The sequence below is a fragment of the Martes martes genome, assembly GCF_963455335.1.
Source record: "Martes martes genome assembly, chromosome: 17".
Taxonomy (NCBI): domain Eukaryota; kingdom Metazoa; phylum Chordata; class Mammalia; order Carnivora; family Mustelidae; genus Martes; species Martes martes.
Genome location: NC_137905.1, coordinates 44,433,770 through 44,451,783, shown reverse-complemented (window position 1 = coordinate 44,451,783; position 18,014 = coordinate 44,433,770). Strand labels below are relative to the sequence as shown.

The 18,014-nt window shown below is 48.9% G+C and overlaps 1 long non-coding RNA gene across 1 annotated transcript in view; it reads right to left on the bottom strand.

Annotated features, from left to right (window-relative positions):
• LOC308358059 overlaps window positions 1-13,932 on the bottom strand; it is a 119,155-nt gene extending 105,223 nt beyond the window's left edge. The window contains exon 1 of the long non-coding RNA XR_013968283.1: window positions 13,804-13,932. This is a non-coding gene — a long non-coding RNA (uncharacterized lncRNA). The remainder of the gene's footprint in view (window positions 1-13,803) is intronic.
• Window positions 13,933-18,014: the final 4,082 nt, after the last annotated feature.

Sequence of the window (18,014 nt, the reverse complement as noted above, 5' to 3'; positions counted from 1 at the left end):
TTCACAGTACATCTCACTACTTAACATGGCATTATTTGTTTGTTTAGGCTCCAGTTCCCCTCCAGAATGTCAGCGCCAAAAGTGTGGGGACTGTGCCTGTCCTGGGCCCTGCTACGGCCCGAGCACTTGGGTGCCGTGTTACAGGTGTTCAGGAAATACCTAAGTGATGATATCTGCCCCATACATTTCAGTACATCTCCTGGGCCCTTTATCCCCGCCCTCCGAAACGTGGAAAGGGGGGGGCGGAGACAGAGAGAGAAACAATGACTCATATTTATCTGAGTGTTTACTATGTGGCAGCCACAGTTCTTAGCACTTTGCATGGATCATTTGACCCTCAGGAAAACCAAGGGCAGGAGCTACTATTATTCCATTATACAGAAGCTGAGGCACAGAGAGGGGTTCAGTTACTTGCCCAAGGACACCCAGCCAAGACAAGGCAAAGCTGAGCGGCGAAGCTGGCAGCTGCATGTCAGGCCTCATGCCATCTAGGTGGGCAAGCAGTTCCACGGATCCAGCAGCTCCGAGGCTGTCCTCCCCCTGTCCGCGTCTGCTATGCTAGCTTCCTGCTGAGCTCCCCACAACCGAGGCCCCAGAATGTTCCCCCCTGCTGCCTGTCCTCAAGTTTTGTCACCTGATGCCAGCTTTTCCCTTGGTTTAACCCAGCCATGGCGACAGAGGAGTCTTTCATTGACGTCACACAATGGCCACCGTGGACTTCTTCTGAAGAGTACCCACAAAAACCGGGCCCCCATCAAGGGGGGCCCTGCAGGCTAAACTGTCTGAGGGCACCCACACCTGCCTGTGACCTCCACTGGCATTTAACCCCGTCACAGAAGTCCTGGCGGGCCAGTGAGGCGGGGAACAGACCTAACCCAAGCCACGACAGCCCAGGGGCAATCACAGTGACTATCGCCGGACAAAAGGAAGGTCTGCCGGGGAGCTGCAGGAAAAGCTGCTGAAAATACATTAGCGATAAGGACACCGGTCACTGACTCAGTCTACCCTTTTCCCAGCCAGATTCTACCTCATCCAAGTGGTGAGGCGCTAAGTGAGGTCTGTGCTCCAGGCTCCTCACTATGGATGGGGATGTCACCAACCTGTGCCACCCAGTTATTGCCGGGGACTGAGAGGGAAACACTCCAACACGAAGATAGGGGCCGGGCTGGTACTGAGCTTTTCAGGCTGGTGGGAGAGGATGGATTGTTCAATCAATACTACCAGAAACAACTGGTTAACTATTGGCAGGGGGCACGTTTAAGATCCATATCCCACACCTAACACCAGGGGGAAAAAAAAATTCAGATGTTGGATATAAATAATGAAGCTCTACGTGTGACTCTTGACCTCGGGGCTGGGAGTTTGAGCACCACAATAGGTGCAGAAATAACTTAAAAATAAAATCTTTTTAGAAATTTTTTTATTTACTTTAAAGATAAAGTAACTAGGAAGAAAACATAGTGTTTATCTCATCTTAAAGGCCAAAGTACAAAAGCAAACAACAACATCAACTAAAAAAAAAAAAAAAGTAACACAAAATTCAAAGGTAAACAACTCAGTAGGGATGTAAACCTGCATCCTATAACATGTGATTTCTACCTTTAGTAATATAAAGATCCCCTACAAATCAGTAAGAAATTAAAAACTACCCCCTAGAAACCCAGAAAACTAACAATGAAATGCAGATGGCTCAGAAACAGGCAAGTCCGCGAGGAATAATAGCGCAAGTCCTTAGACATACTTTTATACTTTGTTTCAGTAATTGCAACCCCAGGACTTTGTCCTAACAAAAATCTAAGAAGCAAACAAAGATTTTATGTGCTTAGAGTCATAATAAGGAAAGGTGGAAATGAACAGAATGTCCAGGGCACTGCCAGGATAGAACACCAAGAAGTCATTAAAAAGAATGTGGCCGGGGCACCCGGTGGCTCCGTGGCTTACACAACTACCTTCGGCTCAGGTCATGATCTTGGGGTCCTGGGTTCGACCCCCACACTTGGCTCCCGCTCAGCCTGTTTCTCTCTCTGCTTCTCCCCCTCTTCTCATGTCCTTTCTTTCAAATGAACAAAATCTTAAAAAAAAAAAAAAAAAAAGAATGTGGTGGACCTTGACCTTGACCCACAGCTGCGGTAGGCTCTCCAAGGCAGATCCTTAAAGGACAATGTAGTCTGCAGAACAACGTACCTAGAGAGTATGCTTCTAGAACAATTATACATGTGTGTACCAGAAATAGCTAACATGAGAGTACTTACCACACGCCAGACATCACTCTAACTTTTACATATATTAACATGATGAATCCTTACAGGCCAAGAGGTTAAGGCCATCACCATTTCACAGATGGGGAAAATGAGGCACAGGATGACTAAGGCCCAACTCAGTTCATAACAAAACTGGGGTTTGAACCCATGCACTGTGGCCCCAGAGCCCAGGCTCTTCAACACCATCTACTACACACACAGCAAGAAGGGCACACTTAGTGTCACTCCAGGCAGGTGCCAGAGTCAACAAGGGAAAAAGGAACTGCCATGTTTTGCTTTACATACTGCTCTACTGTTTGAAATGTTTACAATCAGCATGTGGCTTCTGTAAGTTTAAAATCAATAAAAAAACGATCAATATGAAATTTCTGCCACGTGACCTAAATGCAAGAAAGAGCAGGAGAGGACCAGCAGCTCTCAGTGATGCTGAGGAGTGAGCAGGGCCAAAGTGCACCATCTTTCACCCACTCCACACGGAGAGAGAGGTGGGGGATGCCTCCTCTCCTAGAGGACACCATGTAAAGCCATGTGGCTGGCTCAGGTATCACATGGGTCACACCCACACAGGGAGTAAGCTCCCTTTACACGTGGATCTCTGGAGGAGGAGATAAGAAGGGTTTGATGGGCATGGAGACTTTCTGCCCAATCAGTTAAGCAGGCTCTGGGCTCAAAGTCCGAGGGCCTACACACACCTTATCTGGCCCACGCCTCAAGTTACCTACGTGTCAGCACCCAGAAAGTCCGTTTTCTGCCCTATAATAAATACTGTAATAAAAGGCACATCAGGATCTAGGTTAGTGGGGACTGTGGAAGGGCCACCTCTGCGGACTTGAGCCCTTCCTGATTTCATCATTGTAGGACACTGACATCAGCTCCTCCTGGGCACGGGCTGTGTCAGCATCATGAATTAACAGCTGCGTCTGGACTCAGAGAAAGGGGAGCAAGGTCAGACCGCGGGTTGGGCTACCCAGGTTCCAACCCAGCCCCGACTCACCCAGTGACAAGGACCAAGGTTTTAGTCTCCTTGGGCCTCAGTTTCCTCATCTGTAAAATGGGGAATAAGAGTGCACCATAAAGAGGGTCAAAAGAGACGTGTGTGAGTAGGACACCTCAGCCCGTGTTAAAGGGGGCCAGGGACGGTCGTTACTACCATCCTTCCAAACCTGCAGACCGAAACCGCCAATCTCTCACCCCACTCACCACCCGCTGACTGATCCCGTAGCAAGTTGTCAGGCCATGCACTTGTCTCCAGTGCCCATGCCAGCACTGGGGTCGGGTATCACGCCCCTCCCCTCCCTCTGATAACACCTGCCTCCCTCCTCCTCCCACGGTCACCCCTCCATCAAGCTTCCAAGGCAACAAGAGGCAATGCCAGCGAGAACACTCAGAATAAAAGCAGAACCTTCTACCAGGCTCCCGCTCCTGCCCGCCCTTCCACCCCCTTCCACGACGCACCAGCCACATGGGCTACCCGCCCATTCCTCCACACACCTAACTCATTCCCGTCTCAGCACCTCCGCGCTGGCTGTTCTTCACGCCAGCACGCCTCTCGCCCCAGATTTCTTGCAAGGCTGGCACCTCTGTCCTGCCCAGGCGAAGCTCACCCCTGAGCTCCCCCACTATCCAGCCTCCCACAGCCCCCTCCACCTTCCAGGGTGCCTCTCATCATTCTGCTTTATTCACTTCATAGCACTACTCATCCCCACCTGAAACAGCGGGTTCACCTGTTTACTACTCTCTCTTCTGTGACCTTCAACGTGAACCTAAACTCCAGGACAGGCCTTCCCAGGCTCTGACCCCAGCCTTCGGGAGGCCTGCAATGCTCAGTAAATATCTGCCAAAGGAACAAGTCGGGGACTGGATGAATTAATGAATTCGACATCATTCTGGATCAACTCTTTCCCCCACCCGGAGGGAGTAAATGTGTTGTAATCTCCAGAAGAAAAGAAAGCCCTTAGGTAGCGCGCAACAGAATGCCTAACTGATCCCAAGGCATCCGAGTGATTTCATGCGTGCTCCTGCTCCAAAGAATTTATGACCCAGACAACACTGCCTGGGGTCACGGCTCGCCCCTGGCGAGGCTACTAGAAGGAGAGCCCCTCCAACGGAGCAGAGCCCTTTTTTGTTCTTTTGTCTAGGAATGGAGTTTCCGATCACAAGAAATTCAGATGCTCAAAAACCCAAGCATAAGGGTTTCATCCCCTGGTGTGAAGCAAGAACTCTCTAGAGGCTGTAGGTCTGATAATATGTGGCCAGTGAAAGAGAACAAAAATGGAAATGTCAACAACAGCCTGGAGTCATCTCTCCCTGGTGACATAGGGTGACACACACAGGCTCCACCTGGCCAAAGGTAAGGCCCGCAGCACCTGTGCCTAAACAATGAGGTATCTGTGACGGTTCCTCTGTTTATTCCCGAACCAAGAGGAGGCTTGCCAACAGCGGAGACCAGTACACATCGAATGAATGAACGCGAAAACAAAGACGACTTGAATCACCAAAGGGAAAAACTGCAGATCAGAAGCCACCAGCCCAGTTGTTCGATACTCATTTCTAATGTAAACAAAAGTTCAAAAGAGTCGATACCCTCAGGATACCTGAATAATAGATGAGGGAGGTTTCTCTCTGGAGAAATATTCCAGCTAATAAATGAAGAGGAGGACAGAACTACAAATGTCACAATTTTTGCAAACCCCAAGTGATATCATGGATCTAGGAAATGGTTATCTCCAGCCAGTAACTCTACAGAACATGACAGAGAGAGACCATGGGCTTTGCCCACCTGCTGACAGAACACGCAACAGCAGCCTGGAGAATTCACCGCCATCCCCACCTCTCACACACATACAAATATGTGCGTGTGTGTGTGTGTGTGTGTGTGTACATCTCAAACCTGAATCCGATCCAGGCTCCAAACGCAACCACCCATTTACAGAAAACAGAGGGACAAAAGAACAAGTTCACTACCAACGTGGAAATACTATCCCAGACACAGACTCTGGGAGAGCCACACAACAAAATACAGGACTTTTCTCAACAAATAAACTATACAAAAAAAACGGGGCGGGGGAATGGTGGGGGGACCCATAGATTAAATGACACTAATAGGCATGTGAACCAAATCCCACAGTGGACCTTGATCAGAACAAATCAATTCTAAAAAGACATTTATGAGATGATCTGAAATGTTAACGCTAACTGGATTCCAGATGACATCAAGCAATTATTGTTAGTTTTTATTTTATTTTTAAAGATTTTATTTATTTATTTATTTGACAGGCAGAGATCACAAGTAGGCAGGGAGGCAGGCAGAGAGAGGGGGAATCAGGCTCCTCACCAAGCAGAGAGCCCAAAGCGGGGCTTGATTCCAGGACCCTGGGATCATGACCTGAGCCGAAGGCAGAGGCTTAACCCACTGAGCCACCCAGGCATCCCTATTGTTAGTTATTTTAATCAGGACCATAATATTGTCATTGTGCCCTTAAAAAAAAATTCTTATCTTTCATAGATAAAAACCAAACTATTTAACTTTAAAATCATCCCATGGGGGCAGGTGGTGGCCCGTACAAATAAAACCAGAGTGGTCTTAGGTAAGCTGAAACTATTTACTTTCTTCACAAGGTGTCTAGAGGCGATTAAAGAGAAAGCTCGACTCAAAAGAAGTGGCTTGTGAGTACTGTCACTCTCAACAGCTGACGATCAGATGGCATCTTTCTCCTGGGGCTTCATGTCAGTCTGGGTAAAGCCAGAGTCCTCACTGTGGCCCCCACGGCCAGACACAATCGATCGGCCCCTCTCATCCCCTCCACCTTTCTCCCCTCCCCCGCTCCCTGTACTTACTGTGCCCCAAATGCTCTTCCCTCAGATACCCACACAACTCCCGGACTCACCTTTCTCACCTCTGCTCTAATGTCATCTCCTGAAAGTGGCCTGCCCTGACCCCCCGCTCTCTACAACAGCATCACATGTCTTCAAAAATTAAAGACCACCCCATGCTACTTACTCTCATTGTGTGTACCCTCCTTTTCTGTTTTTCACACCCATTCTCTCTTTTGGACTTACTATATACTCTTTGTTTCTTTACTATCTTCCCTTTCACAATGTAAGCTCCATGAGGACCTTCATTTGTTTTGTCCGTTACTGTCTTCCCAACTCCCAGAATAGTGCTGGAACAAAACAGGTGCTCAAGAAGTATTTGTGTAATAAATCAAAGAATCAGAAGGGGCATCAATCTCGAGGTACCATTCTGGTCGTCTGGCAGCTCCTCTAAGAGCCATTTTTAAGGAACACTTCGAACAAGTAAAGCTGCTGGCTGCCTAATCCGATAGTGAATCTCTCCTTTTAACTTAGCAGGTTTTCGTAGCCTAGAACAAGGTCCTGTGAAATAAAGACTATACTTCCCAGACCCCTTGCAACTATAAATGGTACTGGGACTAAGTACTGAGCAAGAATCTGAATGTAGAAAATGTGTGTGCTCCTTCCATTAAGTCTTTTAGACTCTTTATAGAGACAGGGGTGCCCAAGTTCATCCCTTCTTCCCAGCTTGCTGGGATGCCATGGCTGGAGCCTGAGCAGCCATCTTGAATCATGAGGTAGGAGGACAAGGATGATGGATCAAAGAGGTAGAAGAAGCCCAGGTCCACGATAAGAACGCAACACTGGGCTCCCTTACGTGATAGAGAACTAAACTTCTACCTTGCTTAGGCCACTGTCATTTTGTTTTACATGCAGTTTTCTATTTTATGCAGTTGAACCTACCGGGATCAAAAAGCTCGGCAGAGTGAGTGGAATGGGTCCTATATCTACATCAATGTATAAAAACGCCCACAAATTGAGGACCATTCCAAAGAAGAATCACTGTGAGCTGCGGGTACACAAAACGCTATCACGGAGCTGGGGAGAGGGCAAACAGGGGAGGAGGAACAACCAAGGAAAGGATGACATGAGAATCCCAAAACGTACAGTTAGGGTAAACAGGCTGCTGCCCCAGGATCCGTAACCAGAATACAGCGGACCTGGAAACAACGCACCCTGGAACTATGCAGGTCCACGTAGTCCATACAGTACTATAAACGCGTTTTCTATTCCTCGTGATTTTCTCAATAACATTTTCTTTTCTCTGGCTTACTTTAAGACTATAGTACATAATACATATCACATATAAAACATGTGTTAATCGACTATGCCGCCAGTAAGGCTTCTAATCAATAGTACACAATTAGTAGTTAAGTTTCCGGGGAGTGAAAAGTTATACATGGATTTTCAACTACATGGTAGGTATGCACCCCTAACCCCCACCTAGTTCCAGGATCGAGCGTACATAAAAAACACCTACAGATCAGTACCAAAAAGCAGCCAAAGTGATGACCAAGCTACATCCAGAAGCACAACTGAAACCACGGAATTTCATTTTGTATCTGGCAAAAAATAAAAAAAGCTTTATCAAACCGAGCCCTGGGCGACAAGGTTTAGAGAACAGTCTGACAATATTTGGCAAAGTCAAAGATGCTCACATCCTACAACCCATCAATCTGGTGCCCAGGACACCCCCCAAAGAAATTCTCATCGATGCCTACCAGGAAATATGTGGACCAACATTCACAGCAGCCCATGAATAGCAAAAAATCTAGAAACTAGTGAAACGCTCATTGGCATGCAAATAACAAACACAAAAAATGTGGTATATTCAGCCAGTGAAGTATCACATAGCAGTAAAAAATAGAATGAACTACAGCTATCTGAAAACAGTCTGGCTCAATCTTAGAATCACAATATTATGTGAAAAATGCAAGTCCCACAAGACTATCCATCATTTGTAGACAATATCTTTTGTATAAAGTTCAAACATAATTTTTTTATAAAGATCTTATTTATTTATTTGACAGACAGAGATCACAAGTAGGCAGAGAGCCAGGCAGAGAGAGAGGAAGGGAAGCAGGCTCCCTGCCAAGCAGAGAGCCCGACACGGGGCTCAATCCCAGGACCCTGAGATCATGACCTGAGCTGAAGGCAGAGGCTTTAACCCATTGAGCCACCCAGGCGCCCCCACAATTATATATAATAATAATAATAAATAATATTATATATAATACTACTTATTATTTTTATTATTATTATTTTTATTATATATTATTTATTATTTTTATTATTTATATTTATTATTTTTATTATTATTTATTATTATTATTTTTTAAGATTTTATTTATTTATTTGACAGAGATCACAAGTAGGCAGAGAGGCAGGCAGAGAGAAAGGAGGAAGCAGGCTCCCTGCTGAGCAGAGAGCCCATTGTGGGACTCGATCCCAGGACCCTGGGATCATGACCTGAGCCGAAAGCAGAGGCTTTAACCCACTGAGCCACCCAGGTTCCCCACAATTATTTTTAAGATAAAGAATGACAAACAACAAACTCAAGGCGCTGGTCACCTCCAGGAGGGCAGGCAGGGGGTGGGATGGGAAGTACCACAACACAGGTTCATGGGTTACTGCTCCTGTTCTCATTCCTGGGCAGGCAAATATAACAGACATTTTAGGTGAATCCCAAAATGCCAGTGTATCGTGCACCAAGGATTCTGATTAATCTGCTGTTGTGTGCCCAGAGGCCATCTTTAAAAAATGGAATACATTTAGAAAGCGGTAAGGAAGCATGTTCACCAAGTGACTGACAGATGGGACCAGTGAGGCAGGAAGTAGGAGTGGAGGGGATGAAGAAGTAGGTGGCTTCTGCTTCATGGTTTATCCCACCGTCACATATTCATTTCCCACAAGAAACGGTTCTGGAAATAAACTCAAAAAGTATGGCGCACTGGTTCAGCAACTCCAGAGCCAGACCGCCAGAGACCGTGTGTCGCGTGTCGCCTGCACTGCTCCCCAGGAGCAGGCGGGAGGGAGGGAAGCAGGGAGGGCCTATGGCAAGTCACTTAACTTGGCGGGTCTGTTTCTGTATCTGACAAGGGAGGCCGGCAACAGTGCCTACTTTGTGGGGCCACGGCGAAGACGGAGTGGGTTGGTTCATAGTTCCTCTACACAAGGTAAGCCCTTAATGAGACTGGTTATTATTATTATCATTAGTCTAACTTCAAACATCTAGTTGGGAGGTGTGAGCTGAGCAATTATCTACTTAGGGGCTGCAAAGAATCAGTTTAACCCCCAAATGTGCTCCCTTCCCAGATACCTGCAGCCTCTGTAAGGGGCCTGGTGCCTGGGCTCGGTCCACCCCAAGCATTTCCTTAACAGACGGTAAATGAACGCGTGCTGCCTCACTGCCTCCTGGACTGTCCGGACAGACACTTCTAGATGCTGCTACTGGCATGTCCATTCTCTCTTCTTCTTCAATACTGACCCTTCATTTAGGGTGGTGATAAGCCCAGCTTTTTTTTTTTTCTTTTTAAGATTTTATTTATTTATTTGACACAGAGAGAGAGAGAAAGCACAAGCAGGGGAGCAGCAGGCAGAGGGAGGGGATGAAGCAGGCTCTCCGCCGAGCAGGGAGCCCTATGTGGGCCTTGATCCCAGGACCCTGGGATCATGACCTGAGCTGAAGGCAGACGCTCAACTGACTGAGCCACCCACGTGCCCAAGTGAAAAGCCCAGCTTTAAAAACTTCATTTCCAAGACTTCCCCGTAGCTAGGGGTGGTCACGCCGTGGGGTTCTCTCGCCAAAGCGACACAAGTAGAAGTCAGCTGAAGATTTCAAGGAAGGTTGTGGTTTCCTGATAGAGGCACTGACTCCCTTCCCTTAAGAGTTTTGCTTCTTTCTGCCTGTGACAAGGACGTGGGGCTGGAGGCAGAAGAGCCTTCCTATCACTGTGAGGCAGCAACGCAGAGAGAGAGGAGCCCAGGACACAGGAGCGATGGTAACTTGTGCCACCACCTTCTCCTGCTCACCTCGGCACTTCTCCTTACAGGAGAAAATGAAGGCTGTGGTAGTCTCTAAAGATGGCCCCCACTGGGCCCCACCACTTGGAACTCGAGTCCTACGTCAGCCCTCCCACGCTGAAACGGGGCTGACCCTGTGACTCACATGAGCCAACGGAATGAGGCTGAAGTGAGCTGGGCCAGTTCTGGACGAGGCCGTCAGAGGGCTTAGGAAGCCCTAAGCTGCCATGTTGTAAGCCCACAGCCCGTCTACTGGCTGGCGAGGCCACACGGAAGAAGAACAGAGACCACAGTGAGGGTGGCCCAGCCATCTCCAAGGTGTCATACGAGTAAAACAGCTTGAGGGTCCCAGCTACATCCACCCTTTGTCTGTAGCCACCCAAGAAACCCCCGTCAAGACCCAGAGGAGAGCCATCCACATGAGGATCAGTAAACCGGAGTTCGTCATTTTAAGGCCTTATGTTTTGGGGTGCTTGTTCTGTAGCAATAGAGAACTGGAAGAAACCTCTACCTTGTACACCACTGTGCAAGCTTCACAAAGCCCAATATATTCCATAATTAAAGGACCACCTAAAAATCAAACATGCCCATCGATCCAAGATCCCCACCAAATCGGTCACATACGGATAACAAAGATCCTTAAAATTAAAACGCACGAACCTCCTGTCTCTTATTTTGTTAACAAGTACTCATTAGGCACAACTGATCTGTATTAAGGGTGATGAATCTATTAATCACTTTTATAATTAAAAAGCATTTAAAGTAGACAGTTCAAAGTTGTGCTGGACCTGGTGAGAACCCTCCAGAAAATACACCTCCGATCTGGGCCAGAGCTATCATTATGTTAATGCTACTTCATATTCATTCTCAAAGGCTGAGAGCTTAAGTTAACAAGGTGGCAAAGCAGGTTGGATGCCTGCAATCTAATTAAAGAAGTCTATCGATAAAAATAATAATTTGAAAAAAAAAGCCACAGAAACAAAGGGAATGAGCATGAGGGATGGCCTGGCCAAATAAATTATGGTACACCCACACCACCGTGTATTACGCAGCCATTAAAAGAGCAAATGTGGAGGCGCCTGGGTGGCTCAGTGAGTTAATGCCTCTGCCTTCGGCTCAGGTCATGATTCCAGGGTCCTGGGATCGAGCCCCACATCAGGCTCTCTGCTCGGTAGGGAGGGGAGCCTGCTTCCCCCTCTTTCTCTGCCTGCCTCTCTGCCTGCTTGTGATCTCTGTCAAATAAATAAATAAATAAACTCTTAAAAAAAAAAGGCGCAAATGTGAGTGCTACCTATGAACTTGAAGGCATTTCTACGTGGTATTGCCGCGTCAGAAAAGTCAAATGCAGGAAAATGAGGGTAATATTATCCCTTATGGGATAACATTTCTCTCTACAGGATTATATAACCATGGGGGCAAATGTGGAAAGACCTATACAGTACTTGGTTGTTACTCTGAGCGCAGGATTGTAGGAGGATGCAGACTGGACGTGGGGCAGAGAGGAGTCCACAAAACAGGGACAGAAAAAAGTTTAAAACGGGCTTGGATTCCTAATTCTCACTCCCATTTAGCAATTGTTCTCTATGTATTAGACATGGGGCTAACTGGGTCACCTGATCTCACTTGAACTTCTCATTGAAGTCAGGAATTATCAATTATTCCCATTTTCCAGATAAGGAAACAGAGGCCCAGAGAACGTAAACACTGTGCCCAGAGCGTGGGCAGTGCTGGGACCTGAGCCTTATGTGCAGTGGCCTCTCAGGAGGGGTCTCAACCCAGCTCCAAAACCACTGCACTTGGAGCTCGAAAGGCATGGTTCGATGCCGCAGGAGCCGCTCCGCTGACACTTCGCACATCCTTAATATAGCGGCAGGCCTGGAGGTGTGATGGTGTATGATGCAGCGGGAAGTCCATCAGCACCTCAGTCCCTCAGTGTCTCATGCTGTCGGGAGAAATCTGACAGGGCCACTGACCTGGATCCATGGAGACTGGGGAACCCCTGCCCACTGTATTTTTACAGAACCAGCTGCTGACACCAGGAGCCAGAGGACTGATGGGGTGTCAGCTACGACAGAGACTCACCGAATTCACCATTTAATTAAAATCTGTTCAGCCCCAGGACAAGAATGATGGCCGGGTAAAGCACGGAAGACCAATAAACAGTGCCTGACCGATTAATTCTTTTTTTTTAAATATTTTATTTATTTATTTGACAGACAGAGATCTCAAGTAGGGGGAGAGAGAGGCAGAGAGAGGAGGAAGCAGGCTCCCCGCCGAGCAGAGAGCCCAACGCGGGGCTCGATCCCAGGACCCTGGGATCATGACCTGAGCCGAAGGCAGAGGCTTTTACACACTGAGCCACCCAGGCGCCCCCCGATTAATTCTTATTTCCAAGGCATTCCCCGACCTTCTGCAGGAACACCACGCAGGATGTGGCAATAAGGCAGGCTTCCCATATACAGGGGGACATGTGTATGTCTGGGTGGTGTCTCCCACAAAGCCTCCCCACCTGAATGAATCCGCACACGTCGTCCACACTCACCAGGGCCAAGGTCATCCATCCCCTGCCACGTGAATCCGGGCTGCCTGGATGAGCCACCGGCAGGGCCAGGATTGAACAGACTGAAGCGGCTGAGGGGCAGGAAGCCAGAGGCCTGGACGCCTCGGGCAGGCCCCATGAGGATCAAAGGGAGGGTGTGGGTATGCCACCTCCCCACAGCTGCAGGTCGGTGACATTCTAACTCAAACCCCAAGAGCGGACAGCCATCCATCCTCTGACAATATTGCACCTGATATCATAAATTCATTCATAAAATAATTTATCCCACACCTACCACAAGTCCCTACGCTTTTATGGAGCCTGCAGCTGGGGGGGGGGGCAAATGATAAGCCATTATGTCAAGGGCTAATAAATGCTATGAAGAAAAATAAAGCACATTTAAAGGGCTAAGAGTCGTGGAGAAAGTGCTATTTAGTAAGGACAGAAGCCTCACGGAGAGGGTGACATTTGAGCAGAGACCTGAAGGGGATACTAAGGGAAGTGTTCTAGGCAGAGGGAACAGCCAGGGCAAAGGCCCTGAGGGAGGAACAGGAGGAGGAACAGGAGGAGGCCGGAGCTGCTGGAGTACAGCCAGCAGCAGTTGAGAAGTCAGAGATAAGGCCAGAGAATTTGGGGGCGGGGGCGGAGGGGGGGCACAGGGACAGCTGACACTGAGTACTACTGGGTGCCCAGGCTGTGAGCATTTTACATAATAAGAGTCATTGGAAAGGCCTATGGATACTGCTCCTATTTCGCGCTTCATCAGATGAGGCCATGGAGGCCCAGAGAGGGAAAGGAACCCACCTGAGGCCACACAGCTCCTCTGTACCAGGGATGCCCCACAGCCCCTGGCAGAGGAGTCTGCATCCCACAGGTGCTCAGCATTCACGGAATGATTCCTTCCTTGGGGGAGAAATAGCCTCCATTTTCTTCTCACTCCCTCAACACTCCACCCACCTTTCTTCACAGTTAGGAGCAGACAGGTAAACATTTCAGGCCAGAGGAGGGGGTGGGGTGGGGGGAGAGAGAAAACAAAAAAGCCACCACTCTCATTCCGGAAACCGAGAAACACATCATTACCTTTCTCTGCTCTACAAGTTACCAGCAAACTTAGCAAACGTCACTCACCCCAGAGCCGGCCGAAGAGCACCCCGATCCCAGAGCCGGCAGGTGACCGGGCAGGTGACCGAGGGGAGCTCGAGGGCGCGGGTCTGCTCCCGGCAAGGGGCAAGGCCACCTGCCCGCGCGCCGCTGCCGCCACCCCCCCCCCCGCCCGCCCGCCGCGGGTGTCTGGAATGCGGAAACGGGAACCTGCCGCGCCGGCTCCCATCAGCGACTCTCCCAGCGGCCGCAAGCACACGGCGGCCGCGGAGTTCCCCGCGCCCGCCAGCTCGCCGCGAAGCGAACCGGCGCGCTCCCAAGGAGGGCCGCTTCGCCCACAGTCCCTGGGCGGAGGGAGGGGGAAAGAGATCGGGGGAAGGACTCCTTACTCACCAGACACGTGGTCTGAGGAGCCTGAATGGGCTGCAGAGAAAGCTCAAAGGTAACAAAGACGGCTCGCCTGCGAGCGCCGACCCAGGAGCAGGCCACCTGTTCCCCGGGGCGAGCCAGGGCTGGATCCGTGCCCACCGCCTCCCCTGGCCCCCGGCTGGCGCCCGCCAGCTCCATTCACAAACTCACCATCCGAAGGTGGGCTCCTTTCCCTGGGCGGACTCTCCGTCCTCTCCCTGCCCGCTCGCTCCCTGGCTCACAGAGGCAACGCAGCTTAATGATTAAGCACCGTCGCTGGGCCCCTCCGGCCAGCTTTGCAAGCACAGCCTCATTGCTTTGCCTAATAATAACAACGGCCAGAAAACGGGACGGCTCACCCTGCACTAGGCACCCCTGTAAGCACTTGGCGGGAGTTCTCTTCCCCAGCCCTCACAGCTACCCTCTTAGCGTGTACTATTATCATTCCTATTTCACAAATGAGAAAATTCAGGAACAGAAGTCATAGGCTGGAGGTCACACTGCAAGGAAGTGGTCTGGAGGGGAGGTAACCCAGAAGAGCGAGGCTCTGGGTTTCCAGTTTTAACCACCGCACCAGCTCTCCTTGCAAGATGAGAGAGGTCCCCCACTGGGCCCTGGCTGCTGCATCTGTAAAATGGGGTGAATGGGAGAATTAGGTCAGTAGAGTGAGCACTTAGCCTAACCCACAAAAAAATGCTCAACAGTTATCAGCTGTAGTTATGACATGCTGCCCTCAATCAGATTCAGCCTCCACCTTGAAAATAGGGGGTGATTATGGTCATGGTGTTAGGGCAGCTGAATGGGGAAAAAAGAAGAAAGATTCTTACTGCCCTTCTTCTCATGCACACACACAAAAAATACTGATGACCCTTGAACATGGGTTTGAACGGGGCAGGTCCACTTGCACAGCTCTTACAGGACAGCAGTGTAAACGTACTTTCTCTTCTTTTTGATTTTCTCAATAGCATTTTCTTTTCTCCAGCTTTATTCCAAAAATACAGCATATAATACAACATACAAAATATGTGAATGTGATCGGTAAGGCTTCGGGTCAATAACAGGCTATTAGGAGTTAAGTTTGGGGGGCGTCAAAAGTTATACACAGATTTTTGACCATGAGGGGGTTGGTTCTCCTAACCCCTGAGTCATTCAAGGGACTACTGTCCAGCGTGTATTAAGTGCTCTCTGTGGTTCTAAGCACTGTACATACTTTCACGCCCTGAATCCACCCGACAACCTAGATGCCAGAATCACTACCGGCTTCAGGTTAGCTCCACAGCCCACGCATGTCTACACTGTGACCATAAGCACAAGCAACAGGCATCCACTGGAAATAGTCTGCAAAATGGTCACTTTCACAGGCTGTTGGAAGGAGAGGGCAGGCTTATTAAATGGTAACTTAATTATTCAATTAATAAGTCCCATTTGGGGGCGCCTGGGTGGCTCAGTGGGTTAAGCCTCTGCCTTCGGCTCAGGTCATGATCTCAGGGCCCTGGGATTGAGCCCCGCATTGCATCGGGCTCTCTGCTCAGCAGGGAGCCTGCTTCCCCCTCTCTCTCTGCCTTTCTCTCTGTCTACTTGTAATCTCTCTCTCTCTCTCTCTCTCTGTCAAATAAATAAATAAAATCTTAAAAAAAAAAAAAGTCCCATTTGTTGGGGCACCTGGGAGGCTCAGTTAGTTAAGCGTCTGCCTTCAGCTCAGGTCATGATCCTGGAGTCCCAGGATTCAGCCCCAAGCCCCGGCTCAGTGGGAGTCTGCATCTCCCTCTGCCCCTCCTCCCCCTGCTCATGCTTCCTCTCTCAAATAAATAAAATCTTAAAAAAAAAAAAAAAAGTCCCATTTGTTAATAGCAGAGGTCATACTCATGAGCACTTATCATGTGCCAGCGACTGGGGTGAGCACTTGACCAGTCTCTTCTCCTTTTATCCATCCAGCCACCTTATGAGCCAGTTCTCAGAAGGGGAAACTGAGCCTCTACAAGGAGCCCCTCAAACAGCAACTGGTCAAGGAGAAGGGAGAGCCAAGTGTTTCTGAGCAGAGCAAATGCTCTCAAACACCTGCACACTGCCCCAGACTGCTGCCTCACTATTCAGTTTGCATTTGTCTGGATTTTCAGATAAGACACTGGATTTCTCGGGTGCTTGGGTGGCTCAGTCGGTTAAGCATCTGCCTTGGGCTCAGATCATGATCCAGGGTCCTAGCATGGAGTCCCAAGTCAGGCCCCGGGCTCAGCGGGGAGCCTGCTTCCCCCTCTGCCGCACCTCCCACCCCTCCCATGCACTCCATGCATGCACATACTCTCTCTCTTGCAAAAACTGAGACTAGGTACACCTTCTCGAAGGTGGACATGAGTAGAGAACAAAAGTGATATCCTGATTCAGGTAATTATAAAACAAAGTGTGTAAGTATAATGACACGAAAATGTATGAGTATGATGTTTCCACTTTGTTTCACTAACTTCTGCAGCAGATCCAGTCATTTGCCTACCAATTCCAAACCCCTCTCCAAGTTCTTTCCTAAAAATTACTCGAATTTTACTCCTATCGCCACTCTCCCAACAGTCATGTGCTTCACGGAAAGAAGGTTCCAGCCTCCAGCCCTGAGAGTAAATCCTGATAGGCTCTTGCCTGTGATTTGCTCAGGCCTGGTCACGTGTCACAATGCTGGCCAATGAGATATGAGGGGAATCTGAGAGGTGGGGTGTCTAGGAAAGGTCTCCTCACTTGTTAGAGCTAAATGGTCAGTAACAGATGCCCTCTTTCTGTTGCTAGATATAGCCTTGTCAGGTGTGACAACAGGAGCTGTGGTAGTCACCCTGTGGCCATGAGGATGAATCTGAGGACATGGGAAACAAACCAAGGATGGCAAAGTGGCACAACATAGAGGGCTTGCTTACAGGTATTGTGGAAGTGCTTAATTAGTCAATTCTGGTGCTGCCGATCTATGGGCTTGTTTTGTGAGATCATAAATCTGACCAGGCCACTATCATCTGGGTTTCCTATTCCAATAGGTCAGTGGTTCCCAAAATGTACTCTCAGGCCCAGGAGCACTAGTAGCACCTGGGTACTTGACAAAAATCCAGATTCTTGGGGCGCCTGGGTGGCTCAGTGGGTTAAGCCTCTGCCTTCCGCTCCGGTCATGATCTCAGGGTCATGGGATCGAGCCCCACGTCGGGCTCTCTGCTCAGCAGGGAGCCTGCTTCCCTCTCTCTCTGCCTGCCTCTCTGCCTACCTGTGATCTCTCTCTCTGTCAAATAAATAAATAAAATCTTTTTAAAAAAAAATCCAGATTCTTGGGTAACAGGCGGTTAAGCGTTTGCCTTCGGCTCTGGCTGTGATCTCGCCATCCTGGGATCCAGCCCCATATCAGACTCCTTGCTCAGCAGGGAGTCTGCTTGTCCCTCCCCTCTCACATGCTTGCTCTCTCTCTCTCTCTCAAATAAATAATATATATATATATATATATTTTTTTTTTTAAATGCAGATTCTCGGGGCGCCTGGGTGGCTAAGTTGGTTAAGCAACTGCATTCAGTTCAGGTCATGATCCTGGAGTCATAGGATCAAGTCCTGCATCCAGCTCCCTGCTCCACGGGGAGTCTGCTTCTCGCTCTGACCTTCTCCCCTCTCATGCTCTCTCTCTCTCTCAAATAAATAAATAAAATGTTTTTTTAAAAATGCAGATTCTCAAGCCAGACCTACTGAATCAGAAACTCTGGGTGGGGGTCTGGCAATCCGTATTTCAACAAGCACTCCCGGGGATTCTGATGTCTGCTCAGGTCTGAGGGCAGCAAACCACTGCAGAAACACAGTGAGTTCAGAGTGAGGCCTCT